The 18,834-nt window shown below is 43.0% G+C and overlaps 1 long non-coding RNA gene across 1 annotated transcript; it reads right to left on the bottom strand.

Moving 5' to 3' along the window:
- Window positions 1–247: 247 nt before the first annotated feature.
- On the bottom strand, window positions 248–10,439 carry LOC122680798. The gene is made up of 3 exons (XR_006336785.1): window positions 9,950–10,439; window positions 5,356–5,404; window positions 248–625 (listed from the first exon to the last, which is right to left on the bottom strand). It is a non-coding gene; the product is annotated as an uncharacterized LOC122680798 (long non-coding RNA).
- Between the last annotated feature and the right edge of the window lie 8,395 nt (window positions 10,440–18,834).

Here is an 18,834-nt window from a genome sequence, read left to right as displayed (position 1 = left end):
AAGACACCCTCTGTTGACCTTACCTATACTATATTGCCATATTTCTCTATTCCTCTTTATAGAAAATGCCTCAAAAGAGTTCTCTTTAATCATCATTTCTTCCTCTTCTTTTCTCTTGACCTCATTTGCACACCAACTTTCATCCCTAGCACTCAGTGAAATAGTTCTTTTCAAAGTAACCAATAAATTCTGAGCTCTCTCTTCCTGGATGAAGCTGAGGCATTGAACATAGTTGCTCACCCTCTTCTCCTTCACTTTCTTCTCTTGGCTGCCAGGATGCCAAGCTCCTTGGCCATTGCCTGTCTTCTTTGATACTTCATCTTCATGTCCTCATCAATATTGGATGGCCCAAGTGTGGTGCTTCACCCTCTGCTGAATCTCTACTCTCCTAGAGATGTCATCTAGTTTCCTGTTTTTAAATAGCATCTTTTCACTGCATGTGTATCTCCAAACCAGATCACTCTCCTGAATTCCAGTCTTGCATAACCAACCACCTGCTTGGCATCTTCACACAGTTATTTCAGTCTTCTCGACCTTAACACATCACCTTGAACCTGCTCTTCATATAGCCTTCCCTCTCTCAGTAGATGTCAGCTTTATCCTTCCAACTTCTCAGAGCCAAAACCTTGAAGGCAGGAAAGGAAAAAGAAGACAAAAATAGTACCTATCTCATGGGCCTATTGCGTAGATTAAATGAGTCAATATTTGTCAAGAACTTGGAACAGTGCCTTGTATATAATTAGCACTATATAAACTTCTCTTAAATAATTAAAATAAATCATCTTTGGCTCTTCTCTTTTTCTCACGCTCTTTATCCCTAGTGGCTCAGATGGTAAAGAATCTGTGTGCAATACAGGACACTGGGGATCGATCCCTGGGTAGGGAAGATCCCCTGGAGAAGAAAATTGCAACCCACTCCAGTGTTCTTGCCTGGAGAATCCCATGGGCAGAGGAGCCTGGCAGACTACAGTCCATGGGGTCGCAAAGAATCAGACATGACTGAGCAACTAACAGTTTCACACTTTCAAATTTCTGTTAAATAATTAAAATAAATTGTCATCTTTGGCTCATCTCCTTCTCTCACACCAATTATCTAATCATTAGCTAATCATGTCTGCTCTTCTTTAGAAATAAAATGTATAAAGCATGGTGTCTTCTTGTCTGTCCCATTGCCTACACCCTGATCTAAGCCACCATCACCTCTTGCCTGGATTATTGCAATAATCCCAGCTTCTGTCCCCCAGCTTCTACCTCTGTCCTACTGCAGTCAGCCTTAACACAGCAACCAGAGTAATCTTGTTAAAACAGAAGTCAGATTGTATCACTTCTTTGCTCAAAACGCTTCATTCAGAGTGAAATCACAGGTCTTAAAATGCCCTGCAAGGCCCTTCATGCTCTACAAGCCACACCAAGTCTACGCCTCTGAACTAATCTCCACCATGTACCCTCTCCACTCCATGCCACACCCACTCACATGCCCTTCTTCCTCTTAAATGAATATACTGAGTGCTCCTGCCTACAATCCTTTCTGCACTGTGTTTTCTCTCTGCCTGGGTTGCTTTTTCCCAAAGGAGCTGCATGATCCCCTCCCTTGCTTCCTACAGATGTTGCTGCTGTTTAGTCCCTCAGTCATGTCCGACTCTTTGCGACCCCATAGACTATAGCCAGCCAGGCTCCTCTGTTCATGGGATTCTCCAGGCAAGAAAACTGGAGTTTCCTTCTCCAGAGGATCTTCCTGAGCCAGGGACTGAACCTGAATCTCCTGCATTGGTAGGTGGATTCTTTACCAACAAGCCACCTGGGAAGTCCACCTGACCCAATGCCTGTGTTTTAATATAGCATTTGTACTAAACCTCATCTTGTTAGAAGAGCTTTGGGCCTCCACTCCACATACAATGGTGACTGCCACTTCTATCATTCAAATTTCTCCTTTTCCTGCTTTGCAAGTTTTCCCAAAGTCCTAACAGACCAAACATCAACAATTATTTGTTTTGTGATTATCTCTCCCACAACTGCAGACCCCATGAGGGCAGGAACTTTTGAATACAGCTGTGACTCCAATACCTAGAACAGTGTTTGGCACAGAGCAGTTGTTCAATACATATTGGCTGAAGAATTAACAAATGAAGCCTTATTACTAGCGCAGCTGCTCACTTGCTCCCTCATGAGATCGGCTTTCATGTGCATATAGCCCAAGGAACCCATATTTTGGAAACATTTTGAAACCTGAAATCCTTCATATTCCACTTGTGCTAAAGAAAAGAAAAAGATGTATTCCATGAGTGTGTGTTAAAGTTGTCTAAGTACATCTGATAAAGGCTCTCTTCAGCTTGTGAATATCCCACTAACAAATGGCCTGGTTACATAACGCATTTGTCTCTCTCAAACTACCCTGAGGTCTTTTGATTAGCAATGAAGCTACAAGTGCCAAAAGTACCAACTAGTGGATGAAGGGTTCAGAATCAGAAAAGGGTCAGAAATGAGAAATGGGTACAAGAACCTGTTTTGAGTAGATAGAATGAGTTATAGTGAAGACGTAATAACTTAAATGCTAGGCTTTAGGTTGTATAGTCCATGGAATATGGCTAGTTTTTTAAATCTCAATTGAGTAAACCACTAAAGATTGAGCAATCTTAATGAGCTGTGCTCCAAAGAGAACATAGTAAAGGTAAACTTCTTGCTTATAGCATCTTCTACTGATGAGAATTAAACACTATAGGCATTTTCTTAATAATGGCTACACTGAAATATAATTTTTGTGTAATAGAACTTATCTATTATAATTACACAATTAAATGACTTGCAGCAAATTTAGAGTATTGAGAAAGCATCACTACGTTCACAGGTTGGAGAAATTCCCTTCTATTATTTGTGTGGTTAAATTTTTAATTATGAATGACTGTGATGTTTTGTCAAATGCTTTTACTGCTTCTATTGAGATGATCATGTGGTGCTTGTTCTTCATATTTTAAGTTGATTTTCAGATCTTGAACCAACTTTGCATTCTTGTGATAAATCTTACCTTGTCTTCATTTTTTATGTCGCTGGATTCAATTACACTAAAATTGTCTTAATTATTATCGTGTCCATAATTATGAAGGTTATTGGTCTGTAGTTTTCTTTTCTTGTGAGGTATTTGTTTGACTTTGGTATCAGAGTAATACTGGCCTCATAAAATGAGTTGGGTAGTGTTCCCACTTCTACTTTCTGGAAGATTTTGTGAAGGATTGTATTACTTTTGTAAATATTAGATAGAATTCACCAGTGAAACCCTCTGGACTTGAGTTTGTCTTTGTGGGAAGATTTTTAATTACTAATTTAGTTTTTTTATTTATTATAGATCTATTTCAATTTTCTATCTCTTCCTGAGTCAGTTTTGGTAATCTGGAACTTTCTCAAAATTTGTCCATTTAACCTAAGTTGTTAAAATTATGGGCATACAGTTATTCATAAAATTCCCTTTTAATCCTTTTAATTTCTCAAGGAAGAAAATTAGCTTTCAGCCTAAACTTTGCACCATTTTTTATTATGTGCATGTATTGTATTGATATAAAAATGTTTAAGTTTATAGTTTTTTCAACAAGTGAAGAATCAGTGCTTTCCACATGCTTAGTACTAAAATTGTACCAATCAATATGACCTAGATATTTATCCACTTTTCTTTGAAGAAGTCATGTGTACTAAACAATAAAATAGGTACTGTGCTTTACTCCTCTGATATAGAAATCAAATAATTTTCAATGCTGTCTCATTAAAAAAAATTCTCCTGCCCCCCACAGCTATTTTTACTCCTTTTAAGATGCCTGGCCTGGTCTGGTGGTCACTCAGTCGTGTCCGACTCTTTGCAACCCCATGGACTGTAGCCCACCAGGCTCCTCTGTCCATGGGATTCTCCAGGTAAGAATACTGGAGTGGATTGCCATTTCCTTCTCCAGGGAATCCTCCCGACCCAGGGATTGAACCCAGGTCTCCCGCATTGCAGGTGGGCGCTTTAACCTCTGAGCCACCAGGGAAGCCCTTTAAGATGCCAGTGAGTATGAATCCAGAATGCCGTTTTTATATTGGCTTCCTGCGGTTGCTGAGTCAGTTTCTCCAAACCAAAACCAAGGTATTGACAGAGCTGCCCCTCTCCAGAGGTTGTCAGGAAGAGCCCATTCCTTGCCTCTTTCAGCTTCAATGGCTGCCAGCACCCCTTAGCTTGTGGCCACATCACACCAACTGCTGACTCAGTGCTCATACTGTCTTCTCCTCCTCTGTGTCAAATGTCCTTCTCCTGTCTCTTACAGGAATGCATGTGATTATGTTTAGGGCCTATCCAGATAATCCAGGATGATTACTCAAGGTTCCTCACTTAATCACATTTGCAAAATCCTTTTTTGCCATGTAAAATAACATTCATGGGATCTGGGGATTAGAAAATGGATATCTACTGGGGGCCAGTGATCCATCTCCCAAACTTCAGTTCTTTAGATTTTTAGTCATTGAGTTAACTTCCAATGTCTGTTTAAGTGAAGGAACTATCTTTGAGGTGAAAATGAAATTTAAAAATCTGTTATTTAGGGCTCAGAATCACTGTGAAATGGAGGAGGAAATGGCAACCCACTTCACTATCCTTGCTGGGAAAATACCATGGACAGAGGAGCCTGACAGGCTATAGTCCATGAGATTGCGAAGAGTTGGACACGACTGAGCTACTGAGTGCACCACTGTGAAATTGAAGTATGTGATGGCAGAAAGTGTCCACATTTTTTAGAGTTAAGCATTTTGCTTAATTAGAGTAGCTTCTCCTACTCTTTATACTCTCCCTATCTTATATAATGTTCAACTTCTTTTTACTCCTTTAAAATATTTTGTATTTCATTAATGTCTTTAAGTTGGCAAAGGATTAATATAATGAACTGAATAAAAATATATCTACATGAAATTCATGTCTTCGTTTATTCTTTGTTAATAACTACGTTGCTCAAGTCCATCATAGTCTTTCTTCAAATGTTAACTTTGTTTTATAAAAAGGTATGTGTTTGACTTTTGTACATATTTGCTTTAGACAACAAGAAATTCTGTGGATATGGAGTCTCTGTTTACCTGTAGTCTGAAAAATGCCTCTAATCACTAGGTGTTTAAAACTTCATCCTTTTACAAGAATAGCATTATGTAATTTTAGCTTTATTAGACACAATCACAGTTCATAATAAAAATCATCTCCCTTTTCTGTCAGATTTTCCTTTCATTAAAAGTTTTGAAAGAAAATAAAGAAAGGAAGGAAGGAGGAAGGAAATAAAGAAAAGAAAGAAAGGGACATAGAAAAAGGAGTATTTAAAGGTGTTTCATAGGTCAACACCCCAAAACATTTACTTGTTCAAGTCCTTTCATTGACTGGATCTTCCAGCTTGGTGCCAATGTCCTGGAACAAAGAGAAACCATTGTGGTTAAACAAGTGAGTAAAACTGAAGGTTCTCGTCTGGATCTCAGAGGGAGACCCGGTACTCTCTGCAAATATGGATAAACCACGCCACTTGTAAATTACTGGTTACTGGTTTCTTAAACCAAGTCGTGCCTTCTCTTAATGGATATGTAAGCCCTGGGGACTTAGTGAGAAAGCCATCTAGCTTTCTCTTCCCTGTTGTGTCCCTGTTCTAGCCATAACAAAATATCTTAACAGTTGGCTTTGAAAGATTAATGTCCCCCATGACTTGTGTGTGGATGGCGCTATTCCATTTCAGGTATTAATTTTATAAAAGGGCTTCAAGGAAACATTTGCCTTATTTTGAAACACAGCCCTTCTTCTTGCCTTTCCGAGAAAGAGTTCAACCTTCTAAATATCAAATCTAAAGTAACATGCAATTATAAAAAGTATATTCGTAACTCAAGCTCTGTTTCTACTCTATGTATCTTCCTTATGTGTGTGTGTGTGTGTGTACATATGTCATGTGTGGGAATGAGAAACAGAGGCAGACTTCCTATGACTGCACTGCTTACAAACACTCCAGTATCTCCCAAACTCTTTTCCCTGGTCAGATCCCACTGGGAGCTGACCTCAACTTACCTCCTCACGCCTATCTGGTAGCAGCCTGCCCGGACGGCATTCTGATCAAGATTCCTTCATCTTCTTTCTCTGATTGCCTAACCTCACTGTTGGGTATGAACTCTTGCCGTTCCTCCTGCCTGGAATGCTTTCCCTCAAAAAAATCATTGCATGGCTTATTTCTTCTCATTACTAAGGTCCCAGATCAAATGGTATGTCCCAAAAGAGGTCTTCCATTATTATCTCAATGTTGCCCTGCCCCTTCCCTCTCTCCCAAAAGACTCTGCTCTTCATAATACTTACTGCTATCTCAAATGCTTTTATTTGCTTATATTTCATTGTCTGTTTCTCCTGCATGAATGTAAGTTTTGTTACTCTCTATACAACCTGCTCCTAGAATGATGACTAACACAAAGTAAGTATTCAATAAACATGTATTAGGAGTGTTAAATCTTTTACATTTCCTTTTCCTCTTGCTCTTGTTTCTCCCACCCCCACCCCAGTGGCTCAGCAGTAAAGAATCTGCCTGCAATGCAGGAGACGTGGCAGGAGACTCAGATTTGACCCCTCGGTCCGGAAGATCCTCTAAAGGAGGAAATGGCAACCCACTCCAGGATTCTTGCCTGGAAAATCCCATCGACAGAGGAGCCTGGTGGGCTACAGCCCATGAGGTTGCAAAGACTTGGACACGACTGAGCCACTAAACAACAAACAAGAGGCATAATTGTTCTGGAAAAGCTCAGAGCATTCAGAGATCTGTGGATTCAGTTATGATAAAGGGGACCTCAGAGCTAAGATCAGTTAAGGGCTTGAAGGGCTAATACCTTGAACACTTGGGGATCTGGCAAGAGAGATCTTCCACCTACCACATTCCCATCCATCCACCCCAATCTTGGCTGGCTTAGTATAGCCAAGAAACAGCTTCCTAGTCACCTCTTCCCTAAAAGATGCTTGAACAATGGAGTACAAAAATAATTTAATGATCCAGGCACTATTGGCCATGTCTGGTAGATGAGCTTTGGGGCAGCGTGAATAGGCAAGCTGAAATGATGGCGCGCACTCACACAGCCATGTTACAAGCTCCCTGACCCTCTGCCTCACTGCAAAGGGGTTGCCTGGCTGAGTTACTCCAGGTAGGGGTAAGGCTGGGCAGAAGAGCCAGCTGTGGGGACTGCCTCCTTCTGGAGCTGTGTTCTTCTTGTCTCAGAGGAGAAGAGCGGAAATGGAAACTTCTAGCTAAATAAAATTGAAAGGTGAGTAGCAGGGATAGTGGTGGTCCTGTCTTTCTGCACCAGGCTGAATCACTTTCATTATCGCTCAATTTGAGTTAGGTTACAAGCAGTCAGCTTGTCTCTTCGGTGTTTTTTTTCTCCTTTCAGTTGGTGTCCAAAAGTCTAGAAATTGATATAATTTAAAGTTAATGAAAAGAAAGTTCAGCAGCTGCATCATATTTCATGCCATTCTTTCCTTGTCCTCGGTCAGGCCTCTCCCAGCTCCCCCCAGCCTTCTGTTGTGTTGCCAAGGGCACCACACAGAGCAGAGGAGCCTGTTCTGAGACCGTGGCAGGCTTCCCCATGGCTGATTTCACATTATTCACTTGCTCAGCAGGAGATAAGCAGGAACCGGTCCTTGTTTCATGTTGAACAGGTGAGCCATGTTTCTGTTTTGGTGGCTTTGACCGATGATGGTGCCTGTTTCTGTTTTACCTACTAACTCCAAAGTCTGATGTGTTTTGGCTTTAAGTTGCATGTTTGATTCATCTGTCAAATGCAGTGGGGAAAGACAATCCTGACCGCTTTGGAAAGAGTTTATGCAGTCCACCAGCTTACCCAGTCATTGTGGGTGTCACCTGTTTGCACTGGTGGTTGTACACAAGACAAAGATGAAATAGCAGAAGCAGTGGACGTTTCTCCTGCAGCATGGTTCCATGAGCATCACAGAGATTCCTAGATCACTGTTTTTCTTCCTAGCATAAGATGGCCTTCAGAATCTGCTGCTGTCAGGCCCATTAACGGCCGCTGGAAATTTTCTTTAGCTCCTCTCCTGACTTTTTTGTGTTATGTTATACTTCCTGAGAGATCGACAACAACCCTTCTGAAGGCAAAAAACTAACACAATACTGGAAAGAGTGATGACTTGATGAAGGGGAGAAATATCTCATTATTTGCATACCAGACCTCTTCATGCATCTAAAAGGGCTGGCTCTGAAATCCTGGTGCTCTTTAGAAGTATCAGGATGTAGCTCCGCAGAGGATAAGCCCAGGTTTGAAAAGGGAATCACCAAAGTGACAGGAAGATGACTGGGAAGAAATAACTACTGCTTATTGACAAGGAGCATTTGGAGCTTACTGTTCATCATTCAGTTGTGTCCGACTCTGTGTGACCCCCATGGACTGTAGCCCACCAGGAGAATTCTGTCCATGGAATTCTCCATGCAAGAAAGACACAGTGGGTTGTCATTCCCTTCTCCAGGGGATCTTCCCCACCCAGGGATCAAACCTGGGTCTCCCACACTGCAGGCAGATTCTTCACCACGTGAACCACAAAGGAAGCCCAGCATTTGGAGCAGTAACCCCAAATAGGAAGACTTGAGGGTGGTGGGACTGTCATTCCTGTTGTAGTTCTCATATCACACTGAGAAAACCCAGTGTATATCAGATACACAGAGGCTTGTTATATTAACCAGAGGCCAGACTTTCATCTAAAAGTTTAAAGTCTACCAGAAAATTCTCTAAGAAAGCATGTTTTGGAAACTGTTCTCTATTTTGAATGTTAATTGTGAACAAGTGTGCCTTGATGGTTTAAATTTGGGTATAGGGTTAGGAGAAAGGGTTCCTCTTGTCCAGTCAAGATATCACTGTGTTGTTTTCCTGAGCATCTGGTTGAACATGATAAAACAGTTCCCTTCTTCTTCCATCTTTGGCTTATATTTCCAGATTTAAAGTTGGGCTGGGAAACAGGGTTCATTACAGGTAATGAGAATAATTAGCACAGATTGATCCTTTAGAATGTTCTAGGCACTGTTTCCAGCACATTACAGATACAAACTCTTACAATCTTCACAACAACTCTGTGAGGTAAGTGCTCTTATTAAGTTTATGGATGAAGGGACGTAGGTATAGAGTAGTTAAGGAATTTTTCCTAAGAATCTATAGTTGGTTGTTGCTGTTGTTTAGTCACTAAGGAAGATCCCCTGGAGAAGGAAATGGCGACCCCCTCCAGGATCCTCACCTTGGAATTTCCATGGATAGAGGAGGCTTGTGGACTACAGTCCATGGGGTGGTAAAAGAGTCAGACATGACTTAGCGACTAAACCATACGACCTGATAAATGGCAGCAAAATCTAGACTTGGACCCTCAGCAATCCCATGGGTTCTGGAGTCTGTGTCTTTAAGTGAGGCCAACAGCAGCTCCTGGAGGATTCCAGTCCCCAGGGTCATCTCATCAGCGCCAAATGCACATTGTCCAGGGGCTATTTATTCTGCCCCTCTGTGTTCCCCAGCCACTTAGAGCTGCTCCTCTTCAAGCAGGTTCTTGGGTTCCCCTGAATCACTCTTTCCTTTCCTCTGCTTATTCAGGGTCATTGAGGTTGGGAGCACATGAGTAACTTTTATTTTATTCGTTTTTTTTTTTTTTTTACCAAAAGGAAGTGTAGAAGAAATGTCCTGGAATATATTAGCAAAATGAATGTGGGGTTTTCAGCTTGTTCCGGAAAAATACAAAACCACCCTTACTCTCCTTGAGAATATGGAATGGGGATTTCCAATTTGTTGAAGTCAGAAAGTATGTCATTGCAGATTCCAATCAAACAGTGAAATAAGGCATAGAGTAAAAAAGCAAAACAGAAAGAACTTACGCCAAAGACAAGTTAAGTAGAGGAAGGATAGAGAAGTTGAGTTGAGTAACCTTGAGCAAGTCACTTACCCTCACGTGGCCTCAGCTTGGTTTTCTGTTAAAGGAAACAGGTTGGACAAGAGGCTTCCTTCCAGCTAAAATGCAATGATGTTAAGATAAAGAAGCAAATGCTAAGGAGAAAGATTTGGGAGTGAACTACAGAAATTGTAAAACATTTTCTTTTCCCTTTTCATATTTTTTCCTTATTACAGTAAAACAAGTGTACTGAATAACTGATCCTGTAAATAACAAGACTCTATAGTTAAAACCTGAGAGCAGACAAACATTTCTCCTTTTGGATTTGTGTCAAGGGCCCTGACTGTACTTGGAAAAAAATGCAAGGTTGTAGAGTGTGGAAGAGAGTATAATCTGGGGGGTCAGAGAACAGAAATACTATTTCTAAAAAAAATTTTTTTTAATCTGATAATTTCATTAAAACAACAACAACAACAAAACCACCTGAAATCTACTCTCGCGAAAGAATACACCAACCTTCAGTAAATCCTAGGTTTCCATAGAACATAGTGTAAAAAAAAAAAAAACCCTGACCTTCCAAGTCTTTTTCCTCCAGAACTGCTTTTGGAGGAAAGAATACAAAATACACAGTACAAAGCTCTGCGGGCCCATATCCTGTCCCCACTCTTAGCCCCGCCCCATTGTGCGTCTTCCTCTATGTGAAAAGAAAGCGTGGAAAGAGAGTGAACTTAGGGTAGAAGGTGAGGTGGTTTAGAGTCAGGGTTAGTCCTGGGTGCTGGTGGTTTAGTCCCTAAGTCATATGGGACTCTTGTGACCCCATGGACTGGAGCCTGCCAGGCTCCTCTGTCCATGGGATTCTCCAGGCAAGAATACCGGAGTGGGTTGCTATTTCCTTCTCCAAGGGGTAGTCCTGCTATGCCCTATTTCTACAGTTATCGGAGTCACGGGTGTGGCTTGGAATGTCTGCTGGTGGTCAGATGAGATCTCAGTACATTCCTCCTAAAGAAAAGGAAGGAACTGCCCCCTAATCAAGTAGTTCTCTTCTTGTCTGTAATTAATTCCTATTTTTAATGCACAAGCATGCTGTGAATATAAATCTCATCTGTCTCAGCTCTTCAGAGAACCCAAGATGTCAATTTATAGAACTCTGCATTCATAAGCCCATTTATAAGCCTGCAAGGAGGCTTGCATCTTAAGCCCATTCTGGCACCTGCCCATGGGGCCTCTGGGGCCAGCAACATGGCCTGGTAAGAACAGCTTTGAAAAAGTCCTCTGCAGATTTTATCTCTTGGCTTCTAGGGCTGACCTTGGCTATCTAGACATGGATCCAAAAAGTTCAAAGATCCATTTGCTTTGAGCCATCTTACTGTAACACAGAGGTCCCTCCTAGGGCTTTGCCAAGGCCTTGTCCCTGTGTGGAGCCTGGTGCTGGGCACTGGCTCAGAGCTGATGGATGGGGAGGAAGAAAGCAGTTCTTCCAGCTGGGTTTTAAAGAAGAAAGAAGTCACACGTAACTGTGCAAACACTTAGTTCATAAACCATCCAGAGTCTCCAAAGCAGAAATGGTGGTTTCCCTTCCCAGTGTGTTCTGCCCATGATTGGAAGGTCTTTGTGACTCTTTTACCCCCTCAAAGCCTACATGAGGCTTTTTTTTTTTTTAATAACCTGGAGTCCTCTATATCTATAGGAGTAGAGGAGTGGCCCATGGGGTGGCTCTGGGCTCTAAAAATCTTCCTCTGGCCCTGGCACGTCATTTCCCAGGTCAGTGAGCCTCAGGCTTCCCACATGCCAGGACTGCAAAGCCCTGAGTAGAGATCGTGGCTGGGAAATAAACACAACAATATCATCTGAATTGCACTTCCAATGTTTGTAAGGGGCAGAGGGATCACTGTTTCGTACTTAGGCTCCAAGAGTATTATTGTTGTTGTTCAGTCGCTTAGTCGTGTTTGACTCTTTGTGACCCTATGAACTGTAGCACGCCAGGCTTCCCTGTCCTTCACCATCTCCCAGAGTTTGCTCAAACTCATGCCCATTGAGTCCATGATGCCATACAACCATCTCATCATCTGTCGTCCCTTTCTCCTCCTGCTCTTTCCTAGCATCAGGGTCTTTTCCAATGAGTTGGCTCTTTGCATCAGGTGGCCAGAGTATTGGCACTTCAGCTTTAGCATCAGTCCTTCCAATGAATATTCAGGATTGATTTCCTTTAGGATTGACTGGTTTGATCTCCTGGCTGTCCAAGGGACTCTCAAGAGTCTTCTTCAGCACCACAGTTCAAAAGCATCAATTCTTCAGTGCTCAGCCTTCTTTATGATCCAACTCTCATCATCTGAATTGCATTTCCAATGTTTGCAAGGGGCAGAGGGATCACTGTTTTGTACTTATGCTCCAGAGGACAGAAATTATTGATATCTGTGTTGCTACACTATGATTTGTTATAAGAATTACAAGTGCTACCACCGTTTTCCTGGTTTCCTGACTTTTCCCTAAATTTCAGTTTCTTGTAGTTTATACTCATCAATGGGTTTCCCAGATGGCACTAGTGATAAAGATCCCTCCTGCCAATGTAGAAGATATAAGAGATGCAGTTTTGATCCCTGGATTGGGAAGATCCCCTGGAAGAGGGCATGGCAACCCACTCCAGTATTCTTGCCTGGAGAATCCCATAGACAGAGGAGCCTGGTGGGCTACAGTCCATAGGGTTGCAAAAAATCAGACATGACTGAAGCGACTTAGCGCACATGCACACACTCACCAACTTTATCATCATCAGTTACATAGCATTGACCATAGACACCATTCTGAACCTATTACAGACAATCATTTGTTCATTTACTCATTGGTTTAGTCTTCACAAAAACCTTATAATTACCCTTCAGATAAGGAAACAATCAGAGAGGCACAGCAAGGGTATTTGGCTTGCCCAAGGCCACACACTGGAAATCAAACCCAGGCAGCCTAATTTTAGAACCATGAATTTAATGACCATTATATATATAATGGTACATATACATTATATATATACATATATATATACATATGCATATACACACACACATATATGGCCTCTCAAATGCATATAAACACTGAATTCAAAGGGTCCTTAAAATAGCTTTCTGGGATTTCTCAAACCTACTCAAACAGGACTGTGTTTTGCATATTACTTTAATGCATATACTCAAAATATGTAGTCCAAGCTTAAGAATTTTTTTCATTAAGTTTTATTTTTATTGTTACCTTAAAATAATAATTTTATATTTCAAATCCACTCCCATCTACTGTTCCTTAACTTCCCTACTTTTGACTCTGTCTCCAAAATACCCCAAGCTGGAAGTATTTTTAGTGATAGAAGAGAACAGGAGACAAATAAAAAGGGACAGTCACAACATTAGCAATCTGTTGGTTTGGTAAATTCCCATGATTTACAGTTGAAAGAATTTTTTTCTTATAATTCAGATAAGATTATTTAATATTCTGGAAAGATGGGGATTCTACAATTGCCCTTGGTAATCTCTTCCATATTCCATATCTTGCACATTAACAGTTGGGAATGCCATTCTAATAAGTATTTTCATTCCTTCCTAGGCAGCAAGTTAGCATTAGAAAAGAAAATGGATTTATAATGACACTTCCATTAGCTATAATGAGTTGCCTTTTTAGTTGTTCTTACAGTACAAGTAGCCCTCATCCACTTCTGGCTGCAAGTTGTATTCAAATAAAACAGAAACAATATGATGTTCTCAGTTAAGGTAGACTTGAACTCCGCTTTGTCTCCTGGAAATTGGAAACCACAAGAAGCTAAACTTTTTTTCTTATTATTTCAAGGTTGGTTGCGATTTTCAAATTACGTGCCCTGAAGTTTGTAATGCAGGCGTGTAGCTCCCGGTTCTTGTAGGGGCTCACAGATCCTTGTAAAATCATTCTTGTGAAGCCAGAATGGAAGCCCTGTTCTGCTCCCAGCTTTTTCTAACTGAGCTGATATGATGAGACCTGGAGGGATATTTGGGCTTCTCAGGTGGCATTAGTGATAAAGAACCTGCCTGCCAATTCAGGAAACATAAGAGATGCGGGTTTGATCCTTGTGTCAGGAAGATCCCCTGGAGGAGGGCATGGCAACCCACTCTACTATTCTTGCTTGAGAATCCCATGGACAGAGAAACCTAGTGAGGCACAGTCCATAGGGTCGCAAAGAGCTGGACACGACTGAAGTGACTTAGCATGCACACGGAGGCACATTTGCACACGAGACTCGGCACAGCACAGTTTCTTACACACTTAGTTTGGTTGCTGCTGTCCAGAGACACACAGATACTGCACTTGGTGGACTGGTATCTGGTACAAAGACCTCAAGTAAATGGCAGAGGGTAGCAGGCACAGGGGGAGGCAGCCCCTCACCTCTTCTCTCCAGGCTGCCGGGGAACACTTCAGGAGGCTGTTGGAGTTGGCTGCATGTCACCAAGTTTAGGGAGGGTCCCTTCTGAAAGCTTCGCTGAGGGCTCCCATGTCACCAAGCAGGGACAGAAATGTACCTCCAACTGAAACTAATCACATATTTGTCTCAAGCGAGAAAACGTCTGCTGCAGAAGAGATGAGTAAGAGCCTTGAGGGATCCTTGGAAGAAGAAGAGGTCCATGGGGAAGAACGAGCAGGCTGAAGCAGGCTGTCCCTTCTCTCTCTCCAGCACCTCTCCCCCGGGCGGCTCTGGCAGCAGAACCAGATGTCACCTAATGCAGTGTTTTATTTGTCCTGGTCTACACCCCTGCCTTATATAGCAAAAGCTCCTTGGCAACACCCTGCAGAGGTTCTTCTCATTTTTAAGTGAATCCAAGGAGGATTTTTTTCTGGAGATACCAGCTTAAACTAATTCCCAACAGGGCTAATCGGGGATTCATAGACAATAAAGATGGAGAAGACCTTACCAATGGGTTTCTGTCATTCTGCTCAGAGGGTTCTCCAGTCTGGGGCAGTGATCACAGTTCTTGGCATCGTGGGCTATTAACAGGAGCCTTGAAATAAATCCGGCTCAGTGAGATAAGATCAACTGATTTCACTGCCTGGGTATCTCTCCACTGGTGACCAGACGCACACACCTTCCATTTTCATCAGTTGTTTATCAAAATCAGATTAGTAGGAGAATCATCCGATGGAGTTGTTTATGCCTGTCTCAATCTTGAATTACAAATGACTTTCTTGTGCTGTTTGAGCAAAACACCGTGACCTATAGATGAACCAGGCTTTGTATTTCCTGCACCGTGCCCTGAACTTATAATTCCCCAAAGACCACAGGTGTTAAGTCTTGCTGGAATTGGGATCGTTGATCTGAGTAAGATAGGTGAGGCTCACTCCTTGGGGGCTGTGGCTAGGTGGGTAATAGATTCCATCTTTGTGATAAGTCATAAGTCACGAATGGGTTATTTTGAGCTCTCCCAAGTGGAACACAATGGAGCATTTAGTAGGTTGTGTGGTTACGTAAGACATCTCTTTCCAAACAAAGAGGAGGCAAGACACCCAGCCAAAGGATTGAGCCCAGGAGGCTGTGTGGTCTGGTGGTTCCAGGGAGAGATGTGGGGCCAGAGCTTCCTGGGTTCAGCTACCAGCCGAGACTCTGACTCAGGGGGAGTGGAGCCAAGTCTCTTGGCTTGAGGCAGAAAGGCCGTAAAACCCAAGAGAGAAAACCACAGGTCTGTGCTCAAGGACTCTGGGGGGAAAGCACATTTTGGAAATAAAAAATTAGAAAGAAGATCATCCTGTTAAGTTACAATTTGGGCCTTTTTTCAATAAGACATGAGCATTTTTTTCCTGCTTATTGCCTGACACGTTCTCCCCTGGGCATCAGGGTGAAGCCAAGCCAGGCTCCGAGGGTGTTCTGTGTGGGATGAATAGAGGAGCCCGGGGTCTGAGCGAAGGCAGTCAACCTTGGTGAGTTGTCACAGGCAATGCTCAGGGAGCCTGGCACTGGGGGCAGCGAGGTTCCGCATGGATTCTTCCCTTTGCCTCCCCATTCTGTCTTCCACAATAAAGAGCCCTCTGAGATGGTGGGAGGAGAGAGCCCTTCCCACAGACTCTGCATGCTTCCCTTCCACAAGTCTGAGTTGGCGTTTGCTCAGCTGTAACCGGCAGCCGCAGCCTCCACAAACCTACGCGGGTTCCCAAGCCACAGCCAGAGTCAGGGCCCAGGGCAAATGTTCTCCACGTCCCGCAAGCTCTGAAGCTCTGCTTCCTCTGCCCAGACAGAGTAGGTGGCTGCCCACAGGGTTGGGTTGGAAGGCCAACCGGGCCAGTCTCCCCTCTTTGGCATCATGCCCCCTTTCTCTGGACCTGAGACATTTTCTGATCTTTAGAAATAGCCTGTGAAAATGAAAACCATACTTTCAGGCATCTCTGTGTTTAAAGGAAATCAAACCTGAATATCAACCATTAATATTCATTGGAAGGACTGTTGCTGAAACTGAAGCTCCATTACTCTGGTCGCCTGATGTCAAGAGTCAACTCATTGGGAAAGACCCAGATGCTGGGAAAGATGTAGGGCAGGAGGAGAAGGGGACGACAGAGGATGGGATGATCAGATGGCATCACTGACTCAATGGGCATGAGTTTGAGCAAACTCTGGAAGATGGTGAAGGATAGGGAAGTCTGGTGAACTGCAGTCTATGGGGTCACTGAACAACAGCTGTATTCAAGGTCTTGACCCAACCCTGCACCCTGCACCAGAGTGAACAACACCTTAGGTGAGCCTCATGGGCATGGGCCAGGACACGAAGGAGGGGCAGGTTTGGCTGTGGAATGGGATGGGGGTGGGGAGCTGTCTCTTCTCTGGAAGAGTAGAGAGCCCAGGAGAGAGATATACATCTCAGAAGTAGAGGTGATCTTCTTGGACATTTGACCTAGAGTTGTCAGGTCAACTTCAAAATCTTCAAAATCTGGCACTGTGAGGGTTGTGCCAGGATGGCTGCTCTTACTCTAAGCCAAGCTGGGCCAAGCGGAACCCAGCTTCTTTCTCACAGCCCCCTCATCCAGGGCCCAGATACACTCAAGATGTCTCTCCTCGCTACGTCTGTCCAAGGACACGTTCCCAGCTGCTGGATTCATAGCCAAGCTCAATGTCCACAGTGTAAACTTCTCTATAGTAAAATACATAAATGGGCTCTCTCCTTTCAGTTGTATAACCATCCTTTGGTCACTTTTATTGCAATCTAAGAAAAAAATGTAATAAAAAATCGGAAATCCACTCTTGCCCATAAAAGTATCTGAGGGAACATTGCCTACTTTGTAAGAATATGTGAATTCTATCCTGAAGGAAAGAGACATAAACATAATCCACTGAGGCTGGTGAGAACTTTAATCCCATAATGTTCAGACTCTGGTTCCTCTACTACTGACAGTTCACTCTGCTGACACACCATTTTCACATCCTCCCTAGGTACTAACAGTCTGTTAAACATGGGCTTTGGAAGATGTGGGCTTCCCAGGTGACACTAATGGTTAAGAACCCGTCTGCCAATGCAAGAGACATAAGATATGTGGGTTCGATCCCTGGGTCAGGAAGATCCTTTGGAGGAGAGCATAGCAACCCGCTCCAGTATTCTTGCCTGGAGAATCCCATGGACTGAGGAGCCTGGTAGGCTCCATAGGGTCACATAGGGTCACATAGGGTCCATAGGGTCACAAAGAGTTAGACATGACTGAAGCAACTTAGCAGCAGCAGCAGCTGGGAAGATATTGGGAGACGAATCGTAAGATTACAGTCATCTTCTCCGGTCACAAGAGCCATTGCTTCTTTGGACCTCGAGAGTAATCCTCTTGCTCTCTACAAGCACACCTGGATGGGAAGACAATACACTAAGTTTCTGGGGAGAAGGGTCTGAGTAGAAAGTCAGAGTAGACAGAGCAACCCACCCAGAAAGAGGTGTCTCCCATGTGTCAGGGTTCAGAGACCCCAAAGTGCCCCTGGCCTCTCACTGTTCAGCCCCTCTCCGGGCACTGTCCAAGCCTCCTCTGAAACTCCTGGCAGCAGCATCTCGGGGACCCCTACCTCCTTCTCCAGCAGGACTCATGTGGAAGAGGAAGGACCAGCCCAAGTCCCACAAGTCATCCCATCTTCCTCCCTTGCCCAAGTTAGAGGGTCTTGTTAATCAAAAGGCTTCATTCTCAGTTGAAATCAATTCAATTGAATTGAAATAATTCAATAATTTGAATTATTGCCCTAGTATCTGCTTTTCCCCCAAAATAAACCTGAGTGTATATCCCTCATCTCAAGGATCTTTCTAATGACCTTTCCAAACAGAAAAAGACTTCCTCTAAGAACCCAGGCTTTGGGAAGAATCAATAAACATGCTCAGCTGCCTGCTTAGTTGTTCAGTCATGTCCAACTCTTTGCAACCCCATGGACTGTAGCCCGCCAGGCTTCTTTGTCCATGGAACTCTCCAGGCAAGAATACTGGAGTGGGTAGCCATGCCCTCCACCAGGGGATCTTCCGAACCCAGGTCTCCCTCATCGCAGGCAGATCCTTTACTGTCAGCCACCAGGGAAGCCCAAGAATACTAGAGTGGGCAGCTATCCCTTCTCCAGGGGATCTTCCCTACCCAGGAATTGAACTGGGGTTTCCTGCATTGCAGGCAGATTCTTTACTAGCTGAGCTACCAGGGAAACCTGAATAAACATGTTTGTGTGTGTGTATATGTTAGAAAGAAATAGGAGAATGAAATATTGTCTCCAAGTTGGCATCCCCACACATTAGTTTTATTTTCATTCACTTACAATCTGAATTTTCAATGTGCAGTAACTGACATTAGTCCTGTACTTCATAAACACTAACTTATAAAACATGAATCTGTCAAGTAAAAAAACAATTTATAATAATTTGTCCTGAAGTACAAAGATAAATAGACTCTATCAAGGGAAAAAGTAGATTTTTGGCTGTAGGGTTTTAATAATTAAA

This window comes from Cervus elaphus, chromosome 22 (assembly GCF_910594005.1).
Source record: "Cervus elaphus chromosome 22, mCerEla1.1, whole genome shotgun sequence".
NCBI lineage: Eukaryota > Metazoa > Chordata > Mammalia > Artiodactyla > Cervidae > Cervus > Cervus elaphus.
This window is presented reverse-complemented; position numbering and strand designations above follow the sequence as displayed.